General features: G+C 35.1%; 1 long non-coding RNA gene and 1 pseudogene across 1 annotated transcript in view; both read left to right on the top strand.

The window, feature by feature from the left end:
• LOC140843555 (uncharacterized) overlaps positions 1 to 23490 on the top strand; it is a 257008-nt gene that overhangs the window by 5146 nt on the left and 228372 nt on the right. The window contains exon 2 of the long non-coding RNA XR_012121404.1: positions 20403 to 20439. This is a non-coding gene — a long non-coding RNA (uncharacterized lncRNA). The remainder of the gene's footprint in view (positions 1 to 20402; positions 20440 to 23490) is intronic.
• On the top strand, positions 2570 to 2741 carry LOC140843573 (U2 spliceosomal RNA; annotated as a pseudogene).

Below are 23490 nucleotides of genomic sequence, written 5' to 3'. Positions count from 1 at the left end.
CTAGTCCTATAGACTTATTGGATAAAGTGTCTTCATATGTTGTGATATCCCTGTAAGAATCACTTCTATCCATAATATCAGTGCTTAAACACTTTGTAGGACAGCAGGGCAAACTATTACAGAATATGTTCTGAGTCCATTACAAACACAGGCTGTTTTGAAATAAAAAATTTTGAAATGAAATCCTAAATTCTGATTGATTCTCTCTCATAGCTTATAAATTTCAGAGTCATGCAGCACAAATATCTGTCTGCATCCTGCTTTTAAAACCCTCAGTGGCTTGTCTGCTCTCTCACCTGCTGAGGTTGAGGCAGAGGTATTATCTTGATGGACTCATTTCATCCCAGAAGGAATAAATGATGAGGCAGGAATCTTCTGAGGAAGTTTTGTTCTCTGAGACAAATACACCAATCATTGCAAAAAAGGTGTGTTACTGTATTTAGTTTCAAGAAAGTAAGCACCAGTGAACTTAATAATGATTAACATTATATCTGTCAACATTTCAATTTACAAAGCAATATTCCTTTATATTTAATTGCTGACTTGCATAAGGGCAACAGAAACTTTTAGGACACAAAAAGATAAACCAAGCAGTGTGATTAAAAAGTTTATTGCCACTAGATTACATTAGTATTAAGTAAAAGGAGGAGAAATAAGTCAATAATGATGAATGAGTGTCTACCAAGGAAACCATTACATTAGATACAGTGAAAAAAAAATAGGTCTTTACCAGCAAAAAGCTTGTAGTGTAGTAATTACCCTTTTGCAACAAATGCCATCTTGGGTCTGGAAAGAATGTAAACTGTCATCTTAAAAGTGACACTGGTCACATTGTTAAAATTATGTAAGGACAACTGCGTTATATACCTGAAGTAATTAGTTTTTCTTAAAATTAAGTCTTCTAAATGATAATTTTATGATTAATATTTAAAACATAAGAATACTATATTCAAAACAAATACCTGAAGAACAGCCTTTAAACCCAAAAACACCTGGAGATTTCATAATCTGCTTTGTGCATTCCTGCTACTTAATGTGCCTTTCATGCAGAAGAGTTTAAGAGCAGGACAAACGAAAGGCTATTTTGCTAGCTGGAGAAAATTGTTCAGCGTCTTTGGGAAATACCAAGACTGTTGTTTCCTCCTACACTGCATCAGGAGGAATTGGGTGGGTCATCAAACATAACCCCATGCTTTCCGTCACACCTCGCCTTCATACATATGTAGTACCAACCATTCACCTGCAGTGCTGTTTCTGAGTGATATGTTGATGCCCCATGATTCATATAGAACTGAGGGAAGCCAAAACTGCTGATAATGGAAGTTCATTGAGTTGGTTTCATTTCCATGATGGCAAGGGTGGCTGTACATTTGTAAAAAGGAGGCCAGAAAAGAGCTTCTTTTGTTATAAATTGAAGTCAAACTGAAGTATGGAGGGTTTAAAGAAGGGAAAGGAAAACAAAGAAAACAAATAAAGAGAAGAGGCTCATCAATTACTCCTTAGTTAAAAGATCATACACAACTAAATGTTTGGTAATAATTTTAGCAGAATAAAGAGTATCTATTTCAAAGTGACAGCACCATTAAGCCTATATTAAATAAGGCATGTCTGTTGAAAATCAGACATTCAAAACAATGCTTAGTTTTATCATCATTATTCAATAATATGATATAAATATAGTTCAATGCAATGAAATAAAATACAGAAATCAAAGACTTATATGCTAGAAATGAGCAGGTACAATTATTTGCACATTCTGATTATACAAAAAATATGCCACAAAATCAAGTAAAACACTGTTCAAAATCAGAGGAAATTAACAGCATAAAATTAACACAAATAAATGGATATAAGATAATTCTAAACCAAACAAAAGGAAGAGTGCATATTGATAGCAGGTGTCAGTGCCTGAGAAAGCACAATATACCAGTCTTGCATTTTTATGCAATGCCCAGTGCAGAATCTGCCCAACGTATATATGCACAAATTAGTACAAAAAGAGTCTGATAACTCTTTATCATAATGGGAAGTTTTAATGCTCATTTAGTTCTGGATTGGCTGTTTGAACATACACTATGTAAATAATTAAGATATAAGGCAGAGGTTCTTAACAGAGGCCAATGCACATAAAGAAATCCATGATTTTCTTTCAGAGGGCCCAGGAACTCTTTGAATTTATATGTAATATTTTATGCATATGTTTTATGGGTCCTCTACAGAAGAATAGTCACTCCCTAATGTAGTCTGAGATTCAAAAATTGTTATTTGATTTATTTATATATATACATATAAGACAATAAACATATATATTCAACCTCATTACCATAAAGAGAAAATGAAGCATATTGTGGGGAATTTATAAAAATCAATAATGCATTGTAGACACCTACACATGCAGACACAGATCATGACCTCCACTCATTCTCTAACATAGAAATTTATAAGTCTACATTCTTTGACAGCAACTCAACAACAGCAGAAATTCAAAACAAAAGGATACTTTCTAAAATCTAAACACTTGAGAAAACAAATAGGATTTTCAAAAAATTACATAAAAAATAAACCACATATCGCTTCTCAGTGTAGTATCTGTTCTTATCAGTTTAATATCTGATACATCCTCTTTCCGAGGACAATACATTACATGGATTTTTGGAGCAGGGAGATGGAATAGGAGCTTGCTCTGTCCGCTCCACGCATCGACCTGGAATTGCAGTACGTCCGGGAATGGTGCACCCCCTCAAGGGGGAATAAATGACTGTTAAAAATCAAAAAAATAAATAAATATAAATAAACCATAGACTAAGAAATAATGAAATGTAACATAATAAAATATGTCCAAAGTTAGGATAGTGCTTAGCTGTCCTCAAAACATAAAGAATCAGTAAGTGTGCCATAGATCAGGAAAGGTTTGACTTCCCAGTGGTATGAATTATACAAAACACAGAAACAGAGTTCTGACTGCTACTAATCATTCTTGTATTATTTCTTATATCTAATTCTTTCTCATCTTTTCATATGACCATTAAAATGAAACTGTCACTAGGATAGCCTTATTAAAGGAACTGACAGTAAAATATTGAATTAAAAAAAGTGATGTGATCTCAATTAAGGCATTTATTTTATTCTACTACTATACAGAGAATTCATGAGGGAACAGGGGCCAAGACCCAGCTTGGGGGCCTATAGGAACCTTGAGAATCTCATTGGTTGGTCTGAGGAATAGTTCCATAATCACTAGTTTTCTTTCTTTTAAAAATAGTAATAATTAGGGCAGAGCCAAGATGGTGGCATGAGTAGGACAGTGGGAATCTCCTCCCAAAAACATATATATTTTTGAAAATACAACAAATACAACTAATCCTAAAAGAGAGACCAGAAGACACAGGAAAGCAGCCAGACTACATCCACATGTGCGAGAACCCAGCGCCTTGCGAAGAGGGTAAGATACAAGCCCCAGCCTGGTGGGACCCGAGCGCCTCTCACCCCAGCTCCTGGCGGGAGGAAAGGAGTCGGATCGGGGAGGAAGAGGGAGCCCAGGACTGCTAAACACTCAGCGCTAGCCAACCACACCAGACTGCAGACACAGTGCATGCGTGGAGGGCTGGAAACTAGGGAAACTGGGCAGCAAGACCTCTGAGCGGGTCCCAAAGCTGATGCTCCTGTGACAAAGAAAAGCGACTGCTTTTTGAAAGTCATAAAGGGACAGGGACGCAACAACTGGACAGAAACAACCCAGGTCACAGTCCAGCAGCTGGAAATTCCAGGGAAACCCGGGCGCACTAACCCCCTGGGCAACAGCTATGAGACCCCTCATGGAAGTAAACAGCCAAACAGCCCCAGGTCCATTACCCCTCCGGGGCGCAGCCATAGCAGAGAAGCAGCCTGAGACTAGCCACGCCCTCAGCAAGGGAGCTTCCTCCATACCGGCCAGGCAAGACACAAAGACTCAGTCTACACACAATTGCCCAACACAAGCCACTAGGGGGCACAGTTGTCCCAGTAAAGAAAGGCCAGTAGCAAGTGGAAAGTTTGGCTCTCCCAGCTGACAGTCAGTAGCACATATCACCATGAAAAGCCAAAAAAATTTGATCCAGACAAGACTAACCCAGACAGCTTCGGCATCTGCAACATCTTCCCCTGAGAAAGAAACTGGGGAGATAGATTTAGCCAGTCTTCCTAAAAGAATTCAAAACCAAAGTCATAACCATGCTGATGGACTTGCAGAGAAATATGCAATAAATAAGGAAGGAGAATACAGAAATAAAACAAGCTCTGGAAGGACTTCAAAACAGAATGGACAAGATGCAAGAGACCATTTATGGACTAGAAAACAGAGAACAGGAATGCAGAGAAGCTGATACAGAGAGAGATAAAAGGATCTCCAGGAATGAAAGAATTCTAAGAGAGTTGAGTGACCAATCGAAACGGAACAATATCTGTATTATAGGGGTACCAGAAGAAGAAGAGAGAGAAAAATGGATAGAAAGTGTCTTTGAAGAAATAATTGCTGAAAACTTCCCCAAACTGGGGGAGGAAATAATCGAACAGACCACGGAAATACACAGAACTCCCAACAGAAAGGACCGAAGGAGGACAACACCAAGACACATAATAACTAAAATGGCAAAGATCAAGGACAAGGAAAGAGTTTTAAAGGCAGCTAGAGAGAAAAAGGTCACCTATAAAGGAAAACCCATCAAACTATCATCAGACTTCTCGACAGAAACCTTACAGGCCATAAGAGAATGGCATGATATATTTAATGCAATGAAACAGAAGGGCCTTGAACCAAGAATACTGTATCCAGCACGATTATCATTTAAATATGAAGGGGGGATTAAACAATTCCCAGACAAGCAAAAGATGAGGGAATTGGCCTCCCACAAACCACCTCTACAGGGCATCTTACAGAGACTGCTCTAGATGGGAGCACTCCTAAAAAGAGCACAGAACAAAACACCCAACATATGAAGAATGGAGGAGGAGGAATAAGAAGGGAGAGAAATAAAGAATCATCAGACCGTGTTTATAATAGCTCAACAACTGAGTTATGTTAGACAGTAAGATAGTAGAGAAGCTAACCCCGGACCTTTGGTAACCACAAACTTAAAGCCTGCAATGGCAATAAGTACATACCTTTCAATAATCACCCTAAATGTAAATGGACTGAATGCACCAATCAAAAGACACAGAGTAATAGAATGGATAAAAAAGCAAGATCCATCCATATGCTGCTTACAAGAGACTCACCTCAAACACAAAGACATGCACAGACTTAAAGTCAAGGGATGGAAAAAGATATTTCATGCAAACAACAGAGAGAAAAAAGCAGGTGTTGCAATACTAGTATCAGACAAAACAGACTTCAAAATAAAGAAAGTAACAAAAGATAAAGAAGGGCATTACATAATGATAAAGGGCTCAGTCCAACAAGAGGATATAACCATTATAAATATATATGCACCCAATACAGGAGCACCAACATACCTGAAACAAATACTAACAGAACTAAAGGTGGAAATAGAATGCAATGCATTCATTCTGGGAGACTTCAACACACCACTCACTCCAAAGGAAAGATCCACCACACAGAAAATAAGTAAGGACACAGAGGCACTGAACAACACACTAGAACAGATGGACCTAATATGCAAAAGATTGAAATCCTACCAACCAACTTTTCAGACCACAAAGGCATAAAACTAGAAATAAACTGTACAAAGAAAGCAAAAAGGCTCACAAACACATGGAGGCTTAACAACATGCTCCTAAATAATCAATGGATCAATGGCCAAATCAAAATGGAGATCCAGCAATTTATGGAAACAAACGACAACAACACCACAAAGCCCCAACTACTGTGGGATACAGCAAAAGCAGTCTTAAGAGCAAAGTATATAGCAATCCAGGCATATTTAAAGAAGGAAGAACAATCCCAAATGAATGGTCTAATGTCACAATTATCAAAATTGGAAAAAGAAGAACAAATGAGGCCTAAAGTCAGCAGAAGGAGGGACATAATAAAGATCAGAGAAGAAATAAATAAAATTGAGAAGAATAAAACAATAGCAAAAATCAATGAAACCAAGAGCTGGTTCTTCGAGAAAATAAACAAAATAGATAAGCCTCTAGCCAGACTTATTAAGAGGAAAAGAGAGTCAACACAAATCAACAGAATCAGAAACGAGAAAGGAAAAATCACGACGGACCCCACAGAAATACAAAGAATTATTAGAGAGTACTATGAAAACCTATATGCTAACAAGCTGGGAAACCTAGGAGAAATGGACAACTTCCGAGAAAAATACAACATTCCAAGACTGACCCAGAACGAAACAGAAAATCTAAATCGAGCAATTACCAGCAATCAAATTGAAGTGGTAATCAAAAAACTACCAAAGAACAAAACCCCCGGGCCAGATGGATTTACCTCGGAATTTTATCAGACATACAGGGAAGACATAATACCCATTCTCCTTAAAGTATTCCAAAAAATAGAAGAAGAGGGAATACTCCCAAACTCATTCTATGAAGCCAACATCACCCTAATACCAAAACCAGGCAAAGAACCCACCAAAAAAAGAAAATTACAGACCAATATCCCTAATGAATGTAGATGCAAAAATACTCAATAAAATATTAGCAAACCAAATTCAAACACATACCAAAAGGATCCTACACCATGACCAAGTGGCATTCATCCCAGGGATGCAAGGATGGTACAACATTCGAAAATCCATCAACATCATCCACCACATCAACAAAAAGAAAGACAAAAACCACATGATCATCTCCTTAGATGATGAAAAAGCATTCAACAAAATTCAACATCCATTCATGATAAAAACTCTCAGCAAAATGGGAATAGAGGGCAAGTACCTCAACGTAATAAAGGCCATATATCATAAACCCACAGCCAACATTATACTGAACAGCGAGAAGCTGAAAGCTTTTCCTCTGAGATCGGGAACTAGACAGGGATGCCCACTCTCCCCACTGTTATTTAACATAGTACTGGAGGTCCTAGCCATGGCAATCAGACAAAACAAAGAAATACAAGGAATCCAGATTGGTAAAGAAGTTAAACTGTAACTATTTGCAGATGACATGATACTAGAACTACTAGAACTGATATCGGAATACAGCAAAGTTGCAGGATACAAAATTAACACACAGAAATTGTAGCATTCCTATACACTAACAATGAACCAATAGAAAGAGAAATCAGGAAAACAATTCCATTCACAATTGCATCAAAAAGAATAAAATACCTAGGAATAAACCTAACCAAAGAAGTGAAAGACTTATACTCTGAAAACTACAAGTCACTCTTAAGAGAAATTAAAGGGGACACTAACAAATAGAAATTCATCCCATGCCCATGGCTAGGAAGAATTAATATCATCAAAATGGCCATCCTGCCCAAAACAATATACAGATTCGATGCAATCCCTATCAAATTACCAGCAACATTCTTCACTGAACTGGAACAAATAATTCAAAAATGCATAAGGAGACACCAAAGACCCCGAATAGCCAAAGCAATCCTGAGAAAAATGAATAAAGTACGGGGGATCTCACTCCCCAACTTCAAGCTCTACTATAAAGCCATAGTAATCAAGACAATTTGGTACTGGCACAAAAACAGAGCCACAGACCAGTGGAACAGACTAGAGACTCCAGACATTAACCCAAACATATATGGTCAATTAATATTTGATAAAGGAGCCATGGACATACAATGGTGAAATGACAGTCTCTTCAACAGAGGGTGCTAGCAAAACTGGACAGCTACATGTTTGAGAATGAAACTGGACCATTGTCTAACCCAATACAGAAAAGTAAATTCAAAAGGGATCAAAGACCTGAATGTAAGTCATGAAACCATTAAACTCTTGGAAAAAAACATAGGCAAAAACCTCTTAGACATAAACATGAGTGACCTCTTCTTAAACATATCTCCCCGGGCAAGGAAAACAACAGCAAAAATGAACAAGTGGGACTATATTAAGCTGAAAAGCTTCTGTACAGCAAAAGACACCATCAATAGAACAAAAAGGAACCCTACATTATGGGAGACTAAATTTGTAAATGACAGATCCGACAAGGCTTGATGTCCAAAATATATAAAGAGCTCACACACCTCAACAAACAAAAAGCAAATAATCCAATTAAAAAATGGGCAGAGGAACCGAACAGACAGTTCTCCAAAAAAGAAATACAGATGTCCAACAGACACATGAAAAGATGCTCCACATTGCTAATTATCAGAGAAATGCAAATTAAAACTACAAAGAGGTATCACCTCACACCAATAAGGATGGCTACCATCCAAAAGACAAACAACAACAAATGTTGGCTAGGCTGTGGAGAAAGGGGAACCCTCCTACACTGCTGGTGGGAATGTAAATTAGTTCAACCATTGTGGAAATCAGTATGGAGGTTCATCAATATGTTCAAAACAGACTTACCATTTGACCCAGGAATTCCACTCCTAGGAATTTACCCTAAGAATGCAGCAATCAAGTTTGAAAAAGACAAATGCACCCCTATGTTTATCGCAGCACTATTTACAATAGCCAAGAATTGCAAGCAACCTAAATGTCCATTGGTAGATGAATGGATAAAGAAGATGTGGTACATATACACAATGGAATACTACTCAGCCATAAGAAGAGGGCAAATCCTACCATTTGCAACAACATGAATGGAGCTGGAGGGTATTATGCTCAGTGAAATAAGCCAAGCGGAGAAAGAGAAATACCAAATGATTTCACTCATCTGTGGAGTATAAGAACAAAGGAAAAACTGAAGGAACAAAACAGCAGCGGAATCACAGAACCCAAGAATGGACTAATGGGTACCAAAGGGAAAGGGACTGGGGAGGATGGGTGTTTAGGGAGGGATAAGGGGTGGGGAGAAGAAGGGGGGTATTAAGATTAGCATGCGTAATGGGGGGGGTGGGAGAAAGGGGAGGGCTGTACAGCACAGAGAGGACAAGTGGTGATTCTGCAGCATTTTGCTATGCTGATGGACGGTGACTGTAGGGGGTTTGTGGGGGGGACCTGGTATAGGGGAGAGCCTAGTAGACATAGTGTTCTTCATGTAAGTGTAGATTAATGATAACAAAAAAAAAAAAGCAGTTCCTGTGTGGTGACTACCAATGAGTTCTACACAATTGTATAATGGGCATATCAAAGTGTGGACAAAGGGTCTGTTTGTGTTTATACAGAGGATCAAAGCCTAATTTGGCTACCCAGAAAATGAACTAAGATATGATATGAAGAAGATTGTCCAACATCAGCACTCTCTGGAAGACTCATACCAGAAGATGATCATCAAAAAAACCTCAACAAAGTTCCAGGTGCTGCTACAGTTTTGTAGCTGCATTCATCCCACTGGTTCCTGAACTTGCCAAGGGAATGAAGAAGGAGATATCTAAGCTGGCCTGTGCATACAGTAAAACAATAAAATTGACTGGATCTATACTGTTGGAACTCAACCAAGAATTAGAAGTGCAAGTTGTAGTGCTCCAAAATCTTACAACTATAGACTATCTACTGTTAAAAGAACATATGGGATGTAAACAGTTCCCAGAAATGGATTGTTTTAATTTTTCTGATTTCTCTCAGACTGTTCAAGTTCAGTTGGACAATATCCATCATATCATAGATGAATTTTCACAAATGCCTAGGGTACCTAACTGGTTTTCTTGGTTTCACTGGAGATGGCTGGTAATTATAGGTCTGCTTTGGTTATGTAACTGTATTCCTATTATGTTAATGTGTGTGTGCAATTTAATTAGTAGTTTAAAACCTATACATGCTTAAGTTACTCTACAAGAAGATATGTCAAAGAAATAATCAATTCTCCCATGTTTTCTTCCATCTGCTACTTCTATAGCTTTTCTTCTTCCTTCCTAATTACTACCCTTAAATAGAATTCATGCCTCATATAGAATTTACCAAGTATCATAATTCTTCCAAGTGGTAAAGATACCTCAAGACAAATGCTGGGCATAGAAGCCACAGGGCATAAATCTGCAAGGAAGTAAAAAGCTAACCTTTTCAAACAATACTGCTTCTCTCTCACTTACCAACTTTACATTTCCCTGTATGGCGCCAGAAGATGTCTGGTTAGCCAGAGATGGGTAAGATTCCTCAAGGGAGAACAACCTAAGACAGGCACAGTCACAGGGGGGCCATCAGGTGAGAAATTGGGGATCAACAGAGGTGAGGCCTAGAACCTCACCCCCCCCCTGTTTTGAGAGAAATCTTCTGCATCCGTGGATATTTTATTGCCCTTGTCTAGCTTGGATTAACACTTAGTCTACAGACACACACCTGATCATCTACATTTGCTCTCTTACAACACTAAACTATGTTTTCTACCTTTATCTTGCATCTACCTACCACTTCAGCATTTTATTAAAAATAATAATAATAATAATAATAATAATAATAATAATAATAAGAGAGAAATGTGGGATTCACAAATAAATCAAGTATAAAAGTCAAATGAATATTCATATTTGACCTGATTGTTTATAGTTCATAATGCATGATCAAAACCGAAAGTTCCTGTGATGACTGCCCTTGTACTGTTCACCATGTAAGAACTTATTCACTATGTAAGAATTTGTTCACCATGTAAGAACTTGTTTGTTATGCTTCAGAAAATTGGAGACTGACAGGAATTAGGCTTATGATGGATTAATGATTGTGCATTGAGCATTGAGTCCCCTATACAGAATTTTATTGTTGTTAACAACCATTTGATCAATAAATATGAGAGATGCCCTCTCCAAAAAAAAAAATAGTAATAATTTTTAGTGGTCTCAACTATTACATTATTGAACAGTACTATTTAAGCAAATAAAGTAATTAAAAGCCAAAGGTGTCATAAATGTTATTGTATGCCTATACTTATTACATACTTTTCTTGGTAGTTATTTCTGAGATAATAATAATAATTTAAATAATATTTTAGAATAGCTTTAAATTTAGAGAAAAATTGTAGAAATAGTACAAAGAGCTCCCATATATTCCCTGTTTCTCCTATTGTTAAAAGCTTATAATAGAATGGCACATTTGTGACAACTAATGAGCCAATACTACTGTATTATCATTAACTAAAGTTAATACTTTATTTCAATTATTTTAGTTTTTGTCAGGGTGTCATCCAAGATACCACCTTATTTATACTTATACTTATTCATTATGTTTCCTTAAGTTGCTTTTCACTGTGGACATTTTCTTAGAAATTTCTTGGTTTTGATGCCCTACACAATTTTAACAAATACTGTAGAATCTCTTTCAACTTGGATTGGCCTGATGTTTTTCTCCTGATTAGCTTGGTTGTGAATTTGTGAGAGGAAGACCACAGAGTTAATATGCCCTCCTCACTACATCATATCAAAGGTCTGTACTATCAGCATGCCTCATCACTGTTAACACTAATGATGTGAAGTAGAACTTGTCAGATTTATTCACTGTAAGTTATTTTTTATCCATCTTTTCTGATTATACTCTTAGGAAGTCAGTATACATAGTCCACACTTAAGGAATGGGAAGCCATGCTCTACCACCTTGAGAGTGAAGTGTGTACACAATTTATTTGGAATTTGTATGCACAAAATACAACACTATTCATGGAATTATATATTGTTTTTTGATATATATATATATATATATATGTATATATATATATATATATATACACCCCACACACACACCAATATACAAAATATATATATTTGGTTTATAATCCAATATTGCTTTATCTTACTGCTCAAATTGTTCCAGCTTTGGCCACTGGGGGAGCTCTTTTCTTTCACTTGGTTTCTGGGTCTCTGACATGTTCCTGTCACTTTCTTGCGCTACAAGATACTCCAGGCTCACCTTGTGTATGTTCTGCCCAAGTCCTCAAACCAGGCATTTCTCCAAGAAGCCCAGGTTTCTTTACTTGATAATGGTAGTAGAAACCAAGATTAGAGTATTAGGTGTGCTCATTGCTATTGAGTGATCATTTATTCTAGGCTCCATGCAGATAGATCAAGAAATATAGATGTATATACTAACTGTAATACACACATATCTATAAATATTTCTATATGTCACCACTTTTATTTATATTATGCTAAATATGAGTTCAAACTGATGTCTCTAACTAACCATTACCATATGGACTTATTCTTTTTCTCTGGTCATGTCTTTCATCAATACAACACTTGGGAATTTTAAGTTATAAATAAGTCTACCATTTAGGGTGAGTTTGCTGACTTTGCTGTTATTCCTCAGTGTTGTGTTGAATATTCTATATTGTTTACCTTTTTTATGTAAACTTTAGAATAAGTACAAATAGTTTATTGCTATTTTATTTGATATTATATTGAATCTATACATAAAATTAGTAAAAAATATTAACACTATAACAATAAATTCCAAGGCATAAGAATGAAATAACTCTGCATTTATTTAGGTCTTTGATTTCTTTCTTCAATGTTTTAAGGATTTTTACATAAAGACCCTGTATATATTTTATTAAATTTCTGTTTCTTATCTTTTCTTTTTTATTTGGTACTATTGTCAATGATACTTTCTGTTGCAAATCCAATTGTTCATTGCTAGTACTCAGGATTGACCTTTTATCCTGCAACCTTGCTATTGTTACTTTTTAGTAATAGGAGTTTTGTATTTTTTGTATATTATCTGGGTTTCCTACATAGGCAATTATCTCATCTGCAAGTAAAACATTAATAATATGTCTTCCTTTCAAATGTATATATCTTTTACCCCTTTTTCTTGTCTTATTACTCTAGAATAAGACTTCAGTAAAATGTTAAATAGAAATGGAAAGATAATATCTTTGCCTTGTTTCTGTTCATAAGGGGAAACCATCCAATTTCTCTCCATTAAAAGTAATGTTAGCTGTAGCTATTTTGTAGATGTTCTTCATCCAATTGGGGGAACTCCCCTCTGTGCTTAATTTCATGGAAGCTTTTCTTATGAATGTGTTGTATTCTGTCAAATTCTTTTTTGGTATCAATTAATATAATTAATGAAAAAGATAGTTCTTTATTATCCTGTAGATATGGTGGATGACAATGTTTTTTGAATGTTGAGCCAATCATGCATACCTGGAATAAATCCCACTTGATTGTGATGTATAATTTTTTAAATGTATTGCTGGAATTCATTTTGCTAATATTTTGTTCAGGATTTTTACACCAGTGCTTATGAGAGCTGATGGTCTGTAGGTTTCTCTCCTTGTAAATTCTTTGTCTAGCTTTGGGATAGGGATAATGCCGGCCTTGCCAAATGAGTAAGTGTTCCTTCCATTTTTCTGAAAGAGATTTATAGTATAAAATTTCTTCCTTAAATATGTAGCAGAAGTGAAGCTATCAGGGCCTGGTGTTCATTTTTTATTTTTTGAAAGTTTATTAATAATTGATTCAATTTCTTTAAGAGATACAGAGCTATACAGATTACTTATTTCTTCTTGTGTGAGTTTTGATACTTTATGTTTTTCAAGGAATTGTTCTAGTTTATGTAGGTTATCAAATTTGTGGTCATAGAGCTGTGTGTAGTATTCCTTCATTATCCTTTTAATGTTCATGGAACTAGTAGTGAGGACCCTCCTTCACTTCTGATATTGTTAAATTCTAAATTTTCCTTTTTCTGGGTTTCTCTGACTATAGCTTTACCAATTTTATTTATCTTTTCAAAGAACCAGCCTTAAAAAATATCTCAATTGATTTCCTGGTTTCAATTTTATTGATTTTTGCTCTAATTTATTATTTCTTTTCTGTTACTTGATTTACACTTAAATTGTTTTTCTTCCTCCAGTTTTCTTTAGCCATTGTCTTTTTAGTTATTGATTTTGGGTCATTCTTTTCTAATGTATGCATTTAAAGCTATGAATTTCCCTCCAAGTATTACTTTCACTGGATTCCATATATTTTTATTTTTTATTTTCATTTTCATTTAGTTCACAATATTTTTTTATTTTATCTCTCTTGAGACTTTCTCATTGACCCATGTGTCACTTAGAAGGATTTTGTTTAATTTTCTAATATTTGGAGGTTTTCCAACTATATTTCTGCTATTGATTCCTAGTTTAATTTCACTGTAGTTTGAGAACATACATGGTATGATTTATATTGTTTTACATTTGTCAAGGTGTATTTTATGGCTAAGAATCTGTCTTCATGAATGTTCCATGTGAGCTTTAGAAAATCTATATTCTTCTGTTGAGTAGAATATTATATAAATATCAATTAAATAAATTTGATTGATGGTGTCATTCAGGCCATTTTCATACCTTCGTGATTTTCTGCCTCCACTATTTTTATATTAGAATTAAGAAAAGGATGTTGAAATTCAACTATTTTTGTCTATTTTTTCTTTCAGTTCTATAAGTTTTGGTGTCATATATTTTGAAACTGTCTTGTCATATACATAAATGGTAATTTCCTTGTTCTGAAGTCTTCAGACCTGAAAATAGTAAAGCTACTCCATTTTGATTAATGTTAGCATGGTACAACTTTCTCCACTTAAAAACATTTTAACATATCTATTTCTTTTAAAATGAGTTTTTGTGTACAGCATAGGATTGGTTATTATTTATACACTCTCACCGTCTTTCTTTTTATAGGTATGCTGTGTAACTCACAAGTGATTATTAACACAGGTTAATAACTACCCTATTTGTAACCATTTCTATCATTGCATTTATATTTGTTTCCCTACCCCGTCCCCACTCTTCTTCTCAATTTTATGGTTTTAAATGAGCAGTTGTTTGTTCTCATTTTATCAACACCTAGCATTTGAAAATTTTTTTGAAATTTTGAAAATACTTTTAAAAAATTTAGTTTCCTTACAGTTTGCAGTACGCAGTTTTTAACTAATCTAAGCCTACTTCCCAATGACACTAGAATATTTCACTTCCATGTACCTTAAAATAAAATACCCAATTCTCCCATTCTTCCTCCCATACCTTCTTTTGTATTTGCTGCAATCTTTTCCAATTACCCATACAATACAATCATCCAATATATTATCATTATTCCTATAAACAGCTTATTACTATATTTATATTACCGCATACTACTTTTTATATACTAAAGATAAACAGTAATCCAAAATTACTTTTGGATCAATTTAGAATAAGAAAAATAAAGTGTTTTATTTTTCCTTTGTTGACCCCTTCACTGATAACTCATCTTTTCTTTATGTAGATTAGAGTTTCTGACCTATCATCTGCCTGACGAACTTATATTAAACATTTACATGACAGATGTGCTATTGCTGAACTTCCACTGATTTTGTTTCTGTTTTTCCCTCAGTATTTGCCTGAGAAGGTGTTTTTGCCTTTCAGTTTTGAAGAAATATTTCACTGGATATAGATTTCTAAGTTGGCAGGTTTTTTCTTTAAACACATGAGCTATTTCACGCCACTGTCTCCTTATTTGAATGGTTCCTGTGGTACCTGTAAGCATGTTTCTCTCTAGGTAAGCTGCACTGCTACTAAGTCTTAGACACAGTGATAGAAAACTGGAGAAGAACAAGACACCCTTTATTGTATTTACAACAGGTTAGCAGGACTGCCCTAGTAAATTAGTTCTTCCACGGATAGTTATTTAATGCCTGCTCTCTGCTTGTCACTTTGGTGATACAGAACTAAGTAGTACAAAAAGGATTTTTTTATTTTGATCATTTCTTATATTTCCACTTTAGTGATTTAGAACCCATAGGCCTTTGAGCCAGTTATTGTTAGCATGACTCTTTAATGATTTTACCCTAAGTAAAGGCCTATGACTTTTGGCAATTAAAAGATATTTTATTGAAAAGGCATTGAGTATTTAAGAGCATACAAATAAACAGCCTGGGGTGAAACATTACTATACCACTTACTCATGTGTCTCTGGGAAAATGATTTACTCTCCCTGTGACTCCAATTGCTCATCTGTAAATAGGGATGATAATGATGGCTTCTGTCTCACTGAGTAGCTGTAAGGATTAGAGGAATTGATAAGGTAAGAAACATTAAGAACAGAGTTGGGATATGGCAAGGGCTATATAAATAAATGTCATTACTTAACAACTGAGCCTGATTTATTACCCCATGTTCAATTTTTTCACCTTTCTTATCTTTGTAAGGCTTTAATTGGAGGAATAAATGGTTTGCAGTGAATTAGGAATGCTATCTCCTTCAGTGGGTTCATTATACTCTTCATCAGAAATCAGAGAACCCAAATGGGAATTTTAAAAAATACTAAAGTGTTCATTCTTATTATTTCTATGACCCAAAATATTCTTTTAAACTGTTTAACAATAATGTGTTTGAGTAAGAGACTCTGAATGCATTCCAAAATTTCAGGAAAAGGTATAAATCACAGTATCTCTTTTGGTCTCTTGCCCTATTCAAGAAGTTAAAACACTCTGAGAGTCATACGACCACATACATTGAAAGGTGGCCCACAAGAACCAAGAAAGACTGGGTGTGAATCTGAGGGACTATAAATACTCCTTTAGGTTCTGAAGCTCTCTTCAGTTTAGTCGTTTTGGTTTCGCGTGATTGCTTCCGTACCATTAGCTGTGAGTCTATTCGAATAAAAATAAAAACTAGCACTTAAAAATGCTCTTTGGCACTTCAAAAGGCCATATATTAGAGAGCTAATTGGTATAGCTTTTACAACTTTCACATTGATTTTTTTTCTCATTGATTTTTTTCCCCTCCTTTGAGCTGTCTTTTCATCCTGCTGCTCCTGTGAATTCTGCTCCTCATTTCTGGAGTAGATGACATGCCAGAGAAGACAGTCAGAGGAAGTGACACGCTTTCCAAGAATTTCTGTTCTTCTGTTCTTCCGTATTTTAATTTCCGACAAGTAGAGCTAGTTGAGAGTATACAGATGGGGCTATGAGGAAATTTCTTCTTTGAAGACAAAGATGTCTCCACGAAAATGAGATACTCTGGCAGTTCAGTGGGGAGCCCTATCTGTATTGCAGAGAAAGTCTCTCACCTTAAAACATGCGTTTGAGGAATGACACAATTTACTTTTAAAAGCTAATATCCTTCTACACATAGAGTCATGAGCTAAATGAGAAATATATCTTAACGTTTCAGAAAGTGTTATTCTACTCTATTTTCTATCATCATCATCATCAAAGAATATTTTAAGAACATGGAAGGTTAGCTTGAGGACACCCATGGCCGAAGGTCTTGCAAACAGTTTGAAAGAGATACATAAGAAATGCTTCTGAAATGTGGAATTGCTTCATACTTGGTGTAAAATTTGGTGTGCTTCCTCGATGGTGGTCTGAGGCCTGCTCACTTCTCTCTGCTCCCAGATGGTTGATTGAGTCCCTTTCCTTTCCCATTACCCTTGATTCGATATTCTTACATTAATTTTTGTTGTTATTTGCCTTTCAATTTCTAAGTTGGCAGGTTATTTCTTTAAACACATTAGCTATGTCTTCTTATTTGAATGGTTCCTGATGAGAAGTCTGTGGTGCTTTCACATGCTGGAAATAAGGTAGTAGGGGTAACATATATAGGGGAAATAGAACCATTGAAGAGACATTCAAAGTGAAAATCAACAGCTCTTGGTGATAGACTGACAACAGGGAGAAAGGGTGAGTGACTTGGCAAAGAGTGTGGGTACAGCGCAGTTGGAGATGCCATCCACTAAGAACTGAAACATTTGAGGAAGGTGTGGTGGGAGGCTGCATGCTTTGACGTGCTGACTCTGATGTACCTTGGAGGCATGCAAATAGCAATGCCAAATGGACAGTTGTTTGCAAAAGTAGAGAACTTAGAGGAGGGCCTGAACTGGAGTTCTCATTTTGTCAGTTGGCTTCATAGCTATTGTTCATGCTCTGAGTGTGGATGAGGACCCTTCAGCAGACGGATTGGAATAAAAACAGAACAGAGTATAGCACTAAAATTTGAGCAACTTTACTATTAAAGTTTGGGTGGAGGCCGGAATAAAGATCTGGTGAAGGACGCTGAGCCAAAGGCGTGCCGTCAGACTAAGATGTGCATGTCAAAGTGTGTGCTTCCATGTAAGAGAACTACAGGGACCACAATGTAAACTCTACTGTCACTGTCTCTTTTTCAATATTTGCAATAATTTTTCTTTCACCACTATAGAAATTTCCAGATCTTTAGAATGCCTTCTTTTTTTTCCCAGTGTATGTCCTACAATTCTTGAATCATCAATTTATGCAAAGTATATTAATACATTTTTGAAAACTTGCTTATTTTAATGAAAGTTCACTTTCATTGCATAATGCAAGTATATTCCCAAGGCACGAAATATGTCATATAAAAAATAGTAGTTTCCTTCTTCATTTTTCTGCATCCCCAAGTCTGACAACCAGAGGCAGCATATTCAACTGCTTTGGTTTTTCTAAATCATATACCCATCCTGGTATTTCTTTGTTTATGAAATTCAAATCGCATCTCCTGAATTTCTTTTCTTATAGTTGAGGATTTGTCTGTTGATTATTACCCCCATATATCTCCCTGAGTTCTACCTTTCCAGCATTTTAAATCTCTTGTTGAATTCTTTTTTTATATTTTGATTCTTTAAAATGTCTAGTAGTTCTCTTTTTGTTCTCTTTGGTTTCTTATTACCCTAATTTCAGGGATCTGATATCTTTGCTTACCTGAAGTTAGTAATTAAATATTTTCAAAGGTTTTGATCTGCTCCCTGAACTATCTTTTTTTTCCCCCACAAACCTTGCATGGATGGTCGTTTTTATTGTTTGTTTGTTTGGACTTGATTCTCTCTTCAGTATAGAAGCTTCTTTAAAAAATCTGCTGATTTTTGGTTATGTATGCATGTATCATCACAAGACTCCTAAAAAGCTGACTGAAACCCTGTATGGAAATCAGCCTTGTAGAATGGTCACTTTTACATTAAGTTGATCAAAGGTGTGTTGCCAGTACAAGGAAGTCTTTTCTTTGGGGAGTCAAAGGATAAGACTTCACCCTTTGTGGTTTGTTTGTATGTGTGTGTGCAGTATTTTTCCCAGGATTTCACCATGTTCAGGGCATACAAGGGCTTGGCTAGCTAACATGTGGGCTCTCCCCAAGTCTTCCTGTTTCTCTCTTGGAGCACCTCTTTGTCCTGCACTATGTCTGGGGTCCTGCATCTGGAATGTTGCTGATTCTCACTAGGGTGTCCCTCTGCGGCTGCTTACAGTGTATTTTCCATATGCAGTTAGTGGCCTCTCCTCTATCTGAATTCTACCTGTAAAACCTGTGCAAATTTGTCAAGCACTATTGCTTTCAATCCCATTTTCTTTCCTATTTTAGAGGTGCTCTGATAGAAGAGATAAATGCACACTGTCAACATACTTTGTATCACTGGACCTCTCCTTCTCTATTTGGCTATAAAATCATGGTTCTATCTCCAAAGCCTAGTATATTGTGTGGTTTATAAAAGGCAACACATGAAATGAAACCTGAAATGAATATAACTCACATTGGTTTTGATAAAATTAATGGATATTTTCTTTTATGAAAAAATGTTATCTCCCATTACTACATATATTACAACTGTGCCCTCTTCCTAGTTTAATTATTCAATAATTTCCTGGCCTTTTGAACTTGGGGCACAAAAGAATAATTTTTTTCATCAAGTAATATGATGCTGCCTCTGTCTTGTAACAAACTTGCAGGTTCACTGAAGGGTCTTCCCCTGTCCCAGACAGCACTAAGAGTGGGAAATCCTTTTATCCTATGTTTTTGCATCATACTGAAGATCAATTTTACCATACATTATATGTCACAATGGATCTTTAAGGGAAGAAAATCTAAAATGTATCCCAAATAGAATTATTAGTATAGGCAAAAATACTTCCCAGTTCTATGCAGACAAGCAAGGGACAATATTTCATACAACTACATTAGTTTTGAATGGGAAATAATTTTTCTAAACCCTATTTCACAGGTAAGCAAAAAAAATCAGGTCCAAAGACATTGTAAATCTATCTATGTAATTAGTAGCTGAAAGATTCCATCTTCCAATTTCTGGTCCAGTATTTTTTCTACAATGTCATGTTACATCTAAAAATGCATCTGAAGGTCTTTTAGCTATACCGCCCCACAGTTTTCTGAAAACGTTTCCTGTATAACTCTGTCTCGTCCCCACATTCTGAGTAGTAACTCTGGCTTTGTGTAATGTTTTCCTTCTCATCATAACTTCGCATGATCCAGAATCACAGTTGTCGCTTTGAAAAAATTCCAGATTTTAGCCACATGTTGTTGTTCAGATAGCATTATTAAAGTCATTTAAAACTTCTATGGCTTCACATTTCTTTTTGATACCATGTAATTACATTGAGATATAACTTTCCCCTCACAATACTCAATCTTTCTTTTTTTCTTAGGTGAGATTTGCCACTGGTGTTGGTAGACACTGCAAGCGTAAGTTTATATTTTTCTATTTTCATGTCTCCCAAAGAAATGTTTAACAAATTATTGGAAAAGTATAACATTCCATATTTTAAATAAGAAAATCTTCTGGCCAACCCAAGGTCAAAAAGTATCTTTTGATCATTGCATTTTTATGTCTACTTTAGTACCAAGCTCTCAGAATTGACTGGCAAGTTAATAAAGACCCATAGCTTAAGTCATTAAAAATAGCATTCAGCAAGCTTTCTGACAGAAGCTGTTAAATTTATGTTGTAGTTTCACTAATCAGCTTGAAGCATCTCTCAAATATAAGGAAAACAAGATATCCTTGCAAGTAAAAATTGACTATCTAATCTTGGAAAAAATCAGTTAATCTCTGTCCTTCCATTTCTACTGCTTAAAAAACAGGTGAGCAGCATAGCTTATTTGAAAAAGTTTGAAGGGTTATGTTTATATATCTGCCAAAATATTTAGGGGTTCTTATATTTAATGTTATGTAAGATAATTATGTTATCTAATACTAACTGGAAAATTCTGAATTCAAAAATATTTGCATTATATATTCAAAATACATTATATATCATACAATAATGTGACATTATTTGAGGGGTGTTGATTGAAACATGATCGTTTGGGTAGCAATTACTATATATCTTGTTCAGTTTTGTACTACATCTGACAAAATTTATACTAATCAATTATATTACACATGCAAATAATATGGCACAGAGTGTATACTTCACCTTTACTAGATTGTTTTAAAGCATTCTTTTGATGATTACAATAGCAGTTTCTATAGATTGTCAAGGTTTGTACAATACAAAAAAGCATGCAGACACAAACAGAAATCACCTGAAATCCCACCATGCCACCATGGGTGCTTTTCATTTTCTGTATTTCAAATTTCCCCCTCTTTCCCAAAGATGGAAATATTATATACATATGTATACTTAATGCTATGCATTTAAAACCCTGTTTTACATATTAATCTGTACTGTTCTTGTCATCTTTAATAAAGGGCGTAGATGTTTTCCCAAGATATTGAATGTTCTTTTATAATGGTTCTTCAGTATTTTGTTGCTTAAATATGCCACAATTTACTTCACCAATCTTGGGGATACTATAGAAGCATTGCTTTATTTATAAGCAAACATGTTCATTACAAATAATAGTAATGTATTCATAAAATGTTTCCTGAAGGATCTCAAAAAAGGAAGGGGTATTTTTTTGGTGTGGTTTTTATATTTGAAGATTATTCAAACTACAGCAAATAGTTGAAATGAATTCAGCTGTTTTATTTTAAATATTTGCTTGAGTTAGTCATTAAATCACTTTGGATATGGCTTAGAAAATTATTGATGTTTTATAGCTCTTAAGATAGAAAACGAGTGAAATTTTGATTGTATGAAGATTATGTCAAGGAAGATATCAAGAAAACTACATTTTTATGCTAGTTCATGTGTGTTCACGTCTCTACCTGAATATTGGAGAGACGATTATTCTTTCATTTCAAGCAGAAAACAAACATGGAGGGGGAAAGAGACTATTTTCTTTGATCGAGAGATAATCCTCTATCTGTATCTCCAGATTTATACATAGAGATTTCCATTTTTGTGGAATCTTCAGCAAGCACATTTGCTGGCAATAATTCTCAGAGCTTAAATGATTTACTTCATCAGGGAAAAGTTTCTTCATGTAACAAGAAGCCTGAGAGGAATCAGATCCTCTGTAGGGGAAACAGTAAACAGGACATGTTTGAAAGGACAGGGAGTCTTTGGTTATGCTCGGTGGAGTAGACGTCACTTTTCGTTTAAAAAACAGATCTTTCTTAGGGAGCCTTAGTCTTCTTTCTGCTAAGTAAAACAGCTTGAATTTCTGATGAGGATTCTTTAGAGTATAGTTCTCTTCTGCTGACACAGAGATCATGGGAATATTTGCCATAAACACTAACAGGAGCTACGTACATCAATCACGTCATGGGAAGATTAAAATGCTCCTTTTCCTTTGAACCCAATACATTATTGGTAATTACATTATATGTGTCAATGATAATTATTCTTATTCTGTTTAACACTGCTGCTTAGAAACAAGCATCTTATTGCCCCAGAAGGGTCATAAAAAGGATGAAAATCATGGAGATATTTTCTGTCAGAGCTTTGTGGGGCTTAACCTGATGACAGGAAGATTTATTAAAATCTTCTTTTGTTAATATTACCTGTATCTGTTGTCAGCTTATTAAAAAACAGAATAAAATATTTAACACACTTACATAAAATGACATTTATAAGATTTATATTTTTCTCCAGATAGGATTCTCTTCTGCTATGTGCCAAAAATAATTCAAAGATGATAAAAGGCTATTTTCAGTTTATATTTAAATATATTCAAATTTCAGATATATTCAAATACAGGTACTCAAATTTCAGATATATTCAAACACTAACTTATAAAATAAGACCAAACTAAGCCTTTTTGTGCTGCCTTTATTTTTTTTAAATAATAATCATACTAATTACTTCATGATAGATGAAGGTAATTCTGTTTTTAATAAAAATAATGAATTATTCTTTCTGTCAATATTTTGCCATATCTCCCCTTTTTTGCATATCTCCTTGTGAGTTATTTTAAGAAGTATATATTATTATGCTATATCTCATTGAATCCATGGCATCATCAATCTTAAGGCACATCTTCCTACGGCATACCATGAAGAAAAAAATTGTTCCATGTTAACTATTAGACAGTACTGTCTTATCTCTTATTTTATACACCTGAAACATACTTTTAGACATATGTAGCAATATTTTACCATTTACCATGCTAGAATGTATGTACTATGAAAATACAAGTACAATAAATGTATCAAAGTTCTCCTAAAATACTCTTCCTTCTAAATCAAGCTCTTCAGAACTCTTTTTGACACAAAGACATCAAAGTTTGTCTTTTGCCCTAAAATATCATACTGTACTACCAAGAGCATTGATGATATAGGATTTCTTACAAGAATGTTCCACTATTATCTCTGGCATTTTCTTCCAACCTCTTGACACCCATTTTAGGTTT

The sequence above is a fragment of the Manis javanica genome, chromosome 9 (assembly GCF_040802235.1).
Source record: "Manis javanica isolate MJ-LG chromosome 9, MJ_LKY, whole genome shotgun sequence".
Classification (NCBI taxonomy): Eukaryota; Metazoa; Chordata; class Mammalia; order Pholidota; family Manidae; genus Manis; species Manis javanica.
This window is presented reverse-complemented; position numbering and strand designations above follow the sequence as displayed.